General features: G+C 40.2%; 1 protein-coding gene across 1 annotated transcript in view; it reads left to right on the top strand.

The window, feature by feature from the left end:
* Window positions 1-12,274, top strand: part of LOC137251290 (kelch-like protein 5) — a 119,889-nt gene that overhangs the window by 59,868 nt on the left and 47,747 nt on the right. The gene's annotated exons all lie outside the window — the stretch shown is intronic.

Genomic DNA, 12,274 nt, shown 5'->3' with positions numbered 1-12,274 from the left:
GAATTTTATTCAAAAATACACTATCTCAAAATTTGTTTCAAAGACTCAATATGTGAGCATAAGTTCAATGCATTTTGACATAAAGAGGGAGTTAATGAAAAGCATTCTGAGATAAGGCGTTCTTCAATCTAATTCTAATATAGGTCGTGTTTGTGACAAATACCGAAATAGGAAAAATTTTTGAAAAATATTTGAGATAGGACGATTTTGAACAGGGGTGATACTCCACTCAGCAGCCGCAATGAACTGACAAAAAATAAAAGAAAATGGTTTATTGTATTAGAACTTTATATTCCGGCCTTGACCATGACAGAATAGTAAAGCTTTTGTGCGGTCCTGCTACACAGGGAGTATTCACCATTTTATTCTGAAATTTCAGAAAGATGTTTTCCGTTAAGTATTCGTAGAAGTGTTCCGGATAAACCGTTAATTTGGAATATTCGAAACACGTTCGTTTGATACTACCTCACGAGGTCCGAATATATCAAATAAGTATATACATAATATTCCAAATATAAACCGGTTCCCCAAGTTCATAAATAAAGATGAATGTACCGAACATACGGAATAAATAAGTTAACATGCTCAATGAGAACATTTCGTTGTGGCATCTCCATTATCTACTAATGACATTTTTACGTGAATCGATTTACTAGTCGAGTTTTTGACGTTGAACGATGAATTTTGAATTGGTTTAGGTTTCGTATGTTGATAAGTTTACGAAAGTGCACGATTCCTTGGTGTCGGTACTTTTCATAAAACCTATGTTCAGCCACACTAATAGATCATGGCATAGTTAACAAATCGGGTATTTGTAAACTGATTGCTTCCTATTTCTACTACTAATATTTTTCGAAAAATCGCAAAGAAACAACACGGTTAACGGATGTCAATTCGATTTGGGTGCAAAATGGCTGCAATTGTCAAAAAATTTGTCAGTCGAGCAAACCTCGTGTTATTTATTGAATCATGCCTAATGGTAACACTTCTTTGGACTCATTAAGTCATCGGCGGATCCAGAGAGGCGTCTTGGTGTTTCGGTAGCGATTTTTTTCGATATCCTAGTTAAGTCAATCGAAAAATCGGTAGTCTCAACCGACAAAACAAGTTAATGTTAGCATTGCTCATCCATTCGTCGGTCTATCCGTCAGCGAGGGGTCATCATCACACCTTTTTTCGCAATGACTTTCATTTAAAGAAAAGTATTGTAATGAAATTCAACACACTTCTTCTTCTGACCGCGGCTAATACTCCTGTAAAAAATAAATATTATTTCAAAATGAAATTCAATTCTGTGACAATTCAAATTTTAACGGGATATTTTTGTCATTTGTAAAGCTACAATGCTATTATTTTATATGATCAACTTCGTAAGGCTGACCTAAAAACTTTATTTAGCTATTTTGAAATATCGGGTGGCATCTACTTCAAAAACGGTGGAAGATGTTATGATATTATTTATAACCATGTTTCCTTTTCAAAAAATACACATATCGAACACACAAACAAACTCGAGATTTGTAGCATCTACCGCTTTTTTCCATGTATTGGGCGATAAAAAAATTTATATCTATATATATAATTATAATATAGGGGCACGCCACAGGGGGGTGTCCTATCTCCTCTCCTCTGGGTTGTGGTAGTCAACGAGCTTCTTGTGGAGTTGGAAGCCAATGGTTGTCGGGTGGTTGCCTATGCAGATGACCTCGCTATCCTAGTCAGAGGCAAATTTCTGGGCACCCTGCGCGATGTTCTGCAGGGCTACCTGGATACTGTGGCTAGGTGGGCTGAATCATGTGGATTGGCGGGCAACCCGGGAAAAACGGAATTGGTCCTTTTCACAAGGAGATATAAGATGCCCGATTTCAGAACTCCCTCAATTGGAGGGGTACCGTTGGTACTTTCTGATAGGGTTAAATATTTGGGGATTGTTTTGGGCAAGAAACTGTCCTGGAGACCCAATGTGGAAGATCGGGCCAGGAAGGCCGTCATTGCCTTGTACTGCTTTAGAGGAGCTATCGGAAAGAGATGGGGACTCTCGCCAAGAATAGTACACTGGCTTTATGAGATGGTGGTCAAACCGATTCTGCTATATGGGGTGCTGGTCTGGTGGAAAGCATTGGACACGGCGAGCACCTCCAAAATGTTAGTGTCAGTGCAACGGACGGCGCTGATCGGTATCAGTGGCGCTCTCAGAACAACACCTACCTTGGCACTGAACGTCATGCTGAACATATACCCAGTAGATATTGCGGGGAAAGGCGGCCGCGGCACGGTCGTTGGTCAGGCTTCGTGATATGGGATATAGACTTTCTGACCGCGGACACTCTAGCCTTCTTACCAGTTTCGACTTTATCCCGGACAGAACGGACTACTGTATGCCGATAACTGCTCCCTATACAACCTTCACCCCAGTTATTCCTGAGAGAGAGGATTGGGGAAGAGGAATTATCTGGGGCATGGGACCGGTTAACTTGTTCACGGATGGGTCAAAGCTGGATGGAAAGGTTGATGGGGGGTCTTTTGTCAAGAGCTAAATTTAAACCGCAAGTTTAAGTTGGCTGATCACTGCAGTGTATTCCAAGGGGAAATTGCTGCGATTAAGGATGCGGTGGATGGAATGCTATCCAGTGCTACCACGGTTAGGAAATTTAACATCTACTCTGATAGCCAAGCGGCTATCAAGGCCTTGAGCTCAACTACAGTGCGATCGAGGGTGGTCTGGGAGTGCCCGACCTCGCTTGCGATTGCATCGAATTATTATACTCAGTTGAGCAGAGCTCACAGAGTATATTAAGTTTGATTGGATAACGGTTGGTTGTACATATATAAAGGAATCGAGATAGATATAGACTTCCATATATCAAAATAATCAGGATCGAAAAAAAATTTGATTGAGCCATGTCCGTCCGTCCGTCCGTCCGTCCGTCCGTTAACACGATAACTTGAGTAAATTTTGAGGTAACTTGATGAAATTTGGTACGTAGGTTCCTGAGCACTCATCTCAGATCGCTATTTAAAATGAACGATATCGGACTATAACCACGCCCACTTTTTCGATATCGAAAATTTCGTAAAACCGAAAAAGTGCGATAAATCATTACCAAAGACAGATAAAGCGACGAAACTTGGTAGATGAGTTGAATTTATGACGCAGAATAGAAAATTAGTAAAATTTTGGACAATGGGCGTGGCACCGCCCACTTTTAAAAGAAGGTAATTTATAATTTTTGCAAGCTGTAATTTGTCAGTCGTTGAAGATATCATGATGAAATTTGGCAGGGACGTTACTCCTATTACTATATGTACGCCTAATAAAAATTAGCAAAATCGGAGAAGGACCACGCCCACTTTTAAAAAAAAAATTTTTTTAAAGTAAAATTTTAACAAAAAATGTAATATCTTTACAGTATATAAGTAAATTATGTCAAAATTCAACTCCAGTAATGACATGGTGCAACAAAATACAAAAATAAAAAAAAAAATTCAAAATGGGCGTGGCTCCGCCCCTTTTCATTTAATTTGTCTAGGATACTTTTAACGCCATAAGTCGAACAAAAATTAACCAATCCTTTTGAAATTTGGTAGGGGCATAGATTTTATGATGTTAACTGTTTTCTGTGAAAACGGGCGAAATCGGTTGATGCCACGCCCAGTTTTTATACACAGTCGTCCGTCTGTCCTTCCGCATGGCCGTTAACACGATAACTTGAGTAAATTTTGAGGTAACTTGATGAAATTTGGTACGTAGGTTCCTGAGCACTCATCTCAGATCGCTATTTAAAATGAACGATATCGGACTATAACCACGCCCACTTTTTCGATATCGAAAATTTCGTAAAACCGAAAAAGTGCGATAAATCATTACCAAATCAGATAAAGCGACGAAACTTGGTAGATGAGTTGAATTTATGACGCAGAATAGAAAATTAGTAAAATTTTGGACAATGGGCGTGGCACCGCCCACTTTTAAAAGAAGGTAATTTAAAACTTTTACAAGCTGTAATTTGTCAGTCGTTGAAGATATCATGATGAAATTTTGCAGGGACGTTACTCCTATTACTATATGTACGCCTAATAAAAATTAGCAAAATCGGAGAAGGACCACGCCCACTTTAAAAAAAAATTTTTATACTCAGTTGAGCAGAGCTCACAGAGTATATTAAGTTTGATTGGATAACGGTTGGTTGTACATATATAAAGGAATCGAGATAGATATTGACTTCCATATATCAAAATAATCAGGATCGAAAAAAAATTTGATTGAGCCATGTCCGTCCGTCCGTCCGTTAACACGATAACTTGAGTAAACTTTGAGGTATCTTGATGAAATTTGGTATGTAGGTTCCTGAGCACTCATCTCAGATCGCTATTTAAAATGAACGATATCGGACTATAACCACGCCCACTTTTTCGATATCGAAAATTTCGAAAAACCGAAAAAATGCGATAATTCATTGCCAAAGGCGGTTAAAGCGATGAAACTTGGCAGATGGGTTGATGTTATGACGCAGAATAGAAAACTAGTAAGATTTTGGACAATGGGCGTGGCACCGCCCACTTTTACAAGAAGGTAATTTAAAAGTTTTGCAAGCTGTAATTTGGCAGTCGTTGAAGATATCATGATGAAATTTGGCAGGAACGTTACTATTACTATATATGTGCTAAATAAAAATTAGCAAAATTGGATGAAACACGCCCACTTTTTAAAAAAAAATTTTTTTAAATTCAAATTTTAACAAAAAAGTTAATATCTTTACTGTGTATAAGTAAATTAAGTCAAAATTCAACTCCAGTAATGATATGATGCAACAAAATCCAAAAATAAAAGAAAATTTCAAAATGGGCGTGGCTCCGCCCATTTTCATTTAGTTTGTCTAGAATACTTTTAATGCCATAAGTCGAACAAAAATTTACCAATCCTTCTCAAATTTGGTAGGAGCATAGATTCTGTGACGGTAACTGTTCTCTGTGAAAATGGGCGAAATCGGTGGAAGCCACGCCCAGTTTTTATACACAGTCCACCGTCTGTCCTTCCGCTCGGCCGTTAACACAATAACTTGAGCAAAAACCAATATATCTTTACTAAACTTAGCCCACGTACTTATCTGAACTCACTTTATCTTGGTATAAAAAATGGCCGAAATCCGACCATAACCACGCCCACTTTATCGATATCGAAAATTACGAAAAATGAAAAAAATGCCATAATTCTATACCAACTACGAAAAAAGGGATGAAACATGGTAAGTGGATTGGTTTATTGACGCAAAATATAACTTTGGAAAAAACTTTGTAAAATGGGTGTGACACCTACCATATTAAGTAGAAGAAAATGAAAAAGTTCTACAAGGCGAAATCAACAGCCCTTGGGATCTTGGCAGGAATACTGTTAGTGGTATTGCATATATAAATAAATTAGCAGTACCCGACAGATGATTTTCTGGATCACCTGGTCCACATTTTGGTCGATATCGCGAGAACGCCTTCACATATACATCTAAGGGCCACTCGCGTTTAAAACCCTCATTAATACTTTTAATTTGATATCCATATCGTACAAACACATTCTACAATCACCCTGGCCCACCCTAATGGCGATATCTCGAAAAGGCGTCCACCTATAGACCTAATGCCCACTCCCTCTTAAAATGCTCAGTAACACCTTTCGTTTGATACCCATATCGTACAAACATTCTAGAGTCACCCCTGGCCCACCCTAATGGCGATATCTCGAAAAGGCGACCACCTATATACCTAATGTCCACTCCCTCTTAAAATGCTCAGTAACACCTTTCGTTTGATACCCATATCGTACAAACATTCTAGAGTCACCCCTGGCCCACCCTAATGGCGATATCTCGAAAAGGCGTCCACCTATAGACCTAATGCCCACTCCCTCTTAAAATGCTCAGTAACACCTTTCGTTTGATACCCATATCGTACAAACATTCTAGAGTCACCCCTGGCCCACCCTAATGGCGATATCTCGAAAAGGCGTCCACCTACAGACCTAATACCCACTCCCTCTTAAAATGCTCAGTAACACCTTTCGTTTGATATCCATATCGTACAAACATTCTAGAGTCACCCTTGGTCCACCTTTATGGCGATATCTCGAAAAGGCGTCCACCTATAGAACTAAGGATTACTCCCTTTTAAAATACTCATTACCACCTTTCATTTGATACCCATATCGTACAAACACATTCTAGAGTCACCCTGGCCCACCCTAATGGCGATATCTCGAAAAGGCGTCCACCTATAGACCTAATGCCCACTCCCTCTTAAAATGCTCAGTAACACCTTTCGTTTGATACCCATATCGTACAAACATTCTAGAGTCACCCCTGGCCCACCCTAATGGCGATATCTCGAAAAGGCGTCCACCTACAGACCTAATGCCAACTCCCTTTTAAAATCCTCAGTAACACCTTTCGTTTGATATCCATATCGTACAAACATTCTAGAGTCACCCTTGGTCCACCTTTATGGCGATATCTCGAAAAGGCGTCCACCTATAGAACTAAGGATTACTTTCTTTTAAAATACTCATTACCACCTTTCATTTGATACCCATATCGTACAAAAACATTCTAGAGTCACCCCTGGCCCACCCTAATGGCGATATCTCGAAAAGGCGTCCACCTATAGACCTAATGCCCACTCCCTCTTAAAATGCTCAGTAACACCTTTCGTTTGATACCCATATCGTACAAACATTCTAGAGTCACCCCTGGCCCACCCTAATGGCGATATCTCGAAAAGGCGTCCACCTATAGACCTAATGCCCACTCCCTCTTAAAATGATCAGTAACACCTTTCGTTTGATACCCATATCGTACAAACACATTCTAGAGTCACCCCTGGCCCACCCTAATGACGATACCTCGAAAAGGCGTCCACCTATAGACCTCATGCCCACTTCCTCTTAAAATGCTCAGTAGCACCTTTCGTTTGATACCCATATCGCACAAACATTCTAGAGTCACCCTTGGTCCACCTTTATGGCGATATCTCGAAAAGGCGTCCACCTATAGAACTAAGGATTACTCCCTTTTAAAATACTCATTACCATCTTTCATTTGATACCCATATCATACAAACACATTCTAGAGTCACCCCTGGCCCACCCTAATGGCGATATCTCGAAAAGGCGTCCACCTATAGACCTAATGCCCACTCCCTCTTAAAATGCTCAGTAGCACCTTTCGTTTGATACCCATATCGCACAAACATTCTAGAGTCACCCTTGGTCCACCTTTATGGCGATTTCTCGAAAAGGCGTTCACCTATAGAACTAAAGCCCATTCCCTTTTAAAATACTCATTATCACCTTCCATTTGATACCCATATCGTACAAACACATTCTAGAGTCAGCCCTGGTCCACCTTTATGGCGATATCCCTAAATGGCGTCCATCCATAGAACTATGGCCTACTCTCTCTTAAAATACTCTTTAATACCTTCCATTTGATACACATGTCATACAACCACATTCCAGGGTTACCCAGGTTCATTTTCCTACATGGTGATTTTCCTTATTTTGTCTCCATAGCTCTCAACTGAGTATGTAATGTTCGGTTACACCCGAACTTAGCCTTCCTTACTTGTTTTATAATTAAGATTATCTGGGTCCCGGGCCATAGTGATATCCCGGGTAACTGTCAAGCGGATCTCTTAGCCCGCATCGGAACAACTGAACCGGATGAAGATGGCTGTAGGGATTTCGGGATCCCGCTGGCCACCTGTGGTTTGCTCCTCCATAGCTGGGCCTCGAATCAGCTCAGCAAACGTTGGGCGGATACCACGTCTTGCAGGGTAGCAAGATCTTTCTGGCCGAAAGTGGATGGCAGGAGGTCTCCTGAAATAATTGGGTTCACTAAGGCTCACCTATCAATGGTCATTGGGGTTTTGACAGGGCACTGTCCCATGGGTATCCATGCGGTACGTCTCAATATACTGGAAACTCCATCCTGCTGCAGCTGTATGGAGGATGATGAGGTGGAATCGCCAAATCACTTTATGCTTGATTGTCCAGCTTTTGCCAGAACTAGGCGAAAGTACTTCGCTCGCGACTCACTTGGATCTCCCGAGGATATATCCAAAGTTGAGATCGGTATCATTCGGAGCTTTATCGTTGCTACCCAACGATTCTCTAAGTAGCTAGATCTAAGTCACCGGTATTTTTGGTGTATGTGGTATCACAACGGACCTTCGTGTTGTCCAAGTGAGCTATCCTTATCAGGGCAGCTACCACCTAACCTATCCTATATAAATATATAATATATATATATATATCTATATATAAAATATAAAAATGGTGTGAGAAATGTATAGTAATTCATCAATTGAGAACGGCAGGACCGATTTGGCTCAAATTTTTTTTCAGTTCTTTGTAATTTCTAGGAGAAGGTTTTTACGAAAGAAAATTTTGAGAAAACCCTGCGGAAAAGTTGGAAAATTGGAGAAATCTAAAATTGGGAACGGCAGGACCGATTTGTCTCAAATTTTTTTTGTTTCAGTTCTTCGTAATTGCTGCGAGGTTTTTACGAAAGAAAATTTTGGGAAAACCCTGCGGAAAAGTCGGAAAATTGGAGAAATCGAAAATTGATTATTAATATAACGAGATAAATAACAAATGGTGCTGTGTTTCTGTAAGTTTCGGATAATTGTGAAATTCATTGTGATAAATTGCATTTTGAGTGGAGAAATTAACGAGATAAATAACAGATGGCGCTGTGCTTAGGTTGAGCGTAATTTGGTGCACTTTTCTCATTGTCATTTTTTATTAAACAAATGTGCTATTTTTCTTGCTGCAATTGATTCGAGTTTTTGTGATTTTCGTGTTCATCAATTTATTTTTCGGATTTCGGATAGTCATATATCGCGTATCACATCCACAAACGGTACAAGCATTACGATCAATTGAAATTCCATTGCGATATTTATCAATTCGATCATTTTTAAAGGAAATAAGTTTGCGTGTAAAAAGTGAGGTTATCTTCTAGAACTGCGGGCATATATTGCGATACATTCATTCCGGAAGTATTCTTTTTTTAAGAATTTTCTTTTTAATAGGATTAGTCAAAAATTACTTTATTGCATTTTAGCTAGAATTATTTGCTTGACTAATGCCTCCTATTATTAAACCTTGGACGACGTACACGCCGTACAATAATTAGTCAGAATGTCCGTGATAATCAAACGCAAGAGGAACGTGCAGAAGAAAATGAATAGAGACGTGCCCATATTGCACAAGTTCGTGCTGCACAATCACCACCACAAATTCAACAAAATGTTAGAACACCACTCATAAATGTAGGCTTGAATTGCGCTGCTTTAGAATACGATTCAGCAATAGCCTACAAAGATTTTCGCTGAGTTGATATCGGCTCATTGTCTGTCGTATGCCAGCATTGCAATGCTTTGAAGTTTCAATCAGAAACCCCCGGATTATGCTGCGCTGGTGGTAAAGTGAAATTACCCGTTTTAACCCACCCGCCAGAGCCATTGTATTCATTACTCTATGGAAATACAATCCAATCAAAACATTTTCTAGAGAATACACAAAAATATAACGGATGCTTTCAAATGACATCATTTGGAGCCCAAGTTGTTGATGTACCCGGCTACAGTCCCACTTTTAAGGTAATGATGTCCCATTATTATCAAAATGAACAATTATTGTTATATTTTTTCGAAATTGCTTCCAAACATTCAGATTCAAGGGCAAATTCACCATCCAGCGGGCGCTTTGTTACCACTACCGAACGAAGATCATAAGTTCCTTCAGATATATTTCGTTGGTGATTCGGCAATTGAACAAAAGACCCGCTGGAGGCCATGCAAGACAATTCAATGCTCCCACTATCAATAAAGCCGCAGTGGTGATTGTTGGCGAGAATAAGGAATCACGCGATATTGTTCTTTACCGTCGGGATGGTGGACAATTGAAGCGCGTTTACGAGACGCATCGGTCATATGATGCACTTCAATACCCGTTGATGTTCTGTAGTGGAGAGTATGGTTAATCCAACGACAGGTTTGTTTACAAGTCATCACTTCTATTTTATTTTGCAACCGAGTTCGAATTCATATTTCAGGAGAAGAAACGAATAAGAAGGTCAGCTCAATGAATTTTTATGCGTATCGTTTGATGATTCGGCGCGATGTTGACAATCATCTGTTGAGATATCGCCGGTTGTTTCAACAGTACTGCGTTGACATGTACGTCAAGGTCGAAACGGAGCGCCTCAATTTCATTCGTTTCAATAAGTCCAAGTTACGATCAGATGAATACATACACTTGCGTGATGCCATTACTACTGAAGGAGACGCAACCAACATCGGTTGTTTGACCATTCTTCCAGCTACTTACGTTGGAAGCCCGCGCCATATGCATGAGTACGCTCAGGATGCGATGACGTATGTGCGGAATTACGGACGGCCGGATTTATTCATCACGTTCACTTGCAGTCCGAAATGTCCTGAAATTACGAATCTTTTGCTGACAGGACAAACATCCAGCGATCGACATGACATCATTACACGAGTGTTCAGACAAAAGGTCAAAGTACTCATGGATTACATCGTTAAGCATAAGGTTTTTGGCATAATTCGTTGTTGGATGTACTCGGTTGAATGGCAGAAGCGTGGCTTACCACATGCACACATTTTGCTTTGGATGCTCGACACGATCCGTCCAGATCATATTGATTCGATCATTTCGGCCGAAATACCAGATCCAGAAACTGATCCGGAGCTGTATTCCATTGTGACAACGAACATGATCTATGGGCCTTGCGGAGTCCACAACCCAGACTCGCCGTGCATGGAAAACGGAAATTGCACAAAACTTTCCCCCGTCCGTTGGTGGCTGACACAATCTCTGGAATCGACGGATATCCATTGTATTGGCGTCGTTCTCCAGATTACAATGGCAGATCAATAGTGATGAAAGTGAAAGGAAACAATTTTATCGTCGATAACCGCTGGATCGTTCCATATTGTCCGCTTTTGTCGAAAACGTTCTCAACTCACTGCAATGTTGAGTACTGCAATTCCATTAAATCCATCAAATACGTTTGCAAATATCTGAAAAAAGGGAGCGACATGGCGGTATTTGGCATTGTTGAACCGAATGCAAACGACGAGGTAACGAAATTTCAACTTGGACGTTACGTGAGTTGTAACGAGGCAATTTGGCGGCTGTTTTCGTTTTCGATTCATGAACGTCACCCGGGTTGTCCGTGAAGAAACTGATGAACAATGTGATTCAAGCTACGATCTTCGAGGGCAAATTCAAGGGAAAGGAAGTCCTTATCCCACGAATTACGATTATTCCATCTGATCTTCCATTCCAATTCAAGCCGATTCAGTTTCCCGTTCAATTGGCTTTTGCGATGACAATCAATAAATCGCAAGGCCAATCGTTGGAAGTATGTGGGATTGATCTCGAATTTAGCTGTTTTTCGCACGGTCAGCTGTACGTTGCCTGTTCGCGTGTTGGGAAACCGTCTTCGTTGTTTGTTTTTGCGCCGGAAAACAAAACAAAAAACATTGTTCATCATATGGCTCTCGACTGATTTCGATTCCGTTCAAATAAAGACCATTGAAATTTGAACTATTTGTGTTTTATTATCCTTGAAGTTTATCTGATTGGGGGTGCCACACCTCTTTTCTAAATGAAAGGAAAAGGGGAAAAAAGGGAAAGAGAAAAGGAAATGAATAGGAAGGGGAAAGAGAAAGGAAAAATAAAGAAATATTTAAAGGAGAAAAGAGGGAGAAAGCGAACGGAGAGGTAAAGCTTGAGATAAGAAGCGAGGTGCGGAATTTTTTATAGGGGCTTCTGAATGCTTCCGTTTCCAGGAAAAGTTTGTAAAGAACTGGAAGGAATATTACCGGGCAGGATAACATCTGCTGGGCCAGCTAGTTGTTCATAAAAATACATTTACGAAGCAATTTCAGATATTAATTAATGGAGTGAGGACAATCGACATCGCTGGTTCCCGAAATGTTTTCATTTCCGGCTCAAATTTCAAACCTTAAAAGATCCATAAAGTTAAATGGCTGTCACCCGATCGAAGAATACGGCACAGAGTATAGGAAAATTTAAAAATGTTATCAAAAAACGAAAGATGGTAGGTTTCAAGCCCGGGTCAAATTTCTGTCAGTACGAAAAGGGCGACCTGGTAACCAATGTTCAGAGAGTTCTCAGATTCTAGAGGGAAGTCTTCCATGTCATCCTAATCGGAGGCAGCGTTGAAGCACC

This window comes from Eurosta solidaginis, chromosome 4 (genome assembly GCF_040869045.1).
Source record: "Eurosta solidaginis isolate ZX-2024a chromosome 4, ASM4086904v1, whole genome shotgun sequence".
Taxonomy (NCBI): Eukaryota; Metazoa; Arthropoda; class Insecta; order Diptera; family Tephritidae; genus Eurosta; species Eurosta solidaginis.
Note: the sequence above shows the minus strand (reverse complement) of the source record. Positions and strands in the feature narration are given on the sequence as shown.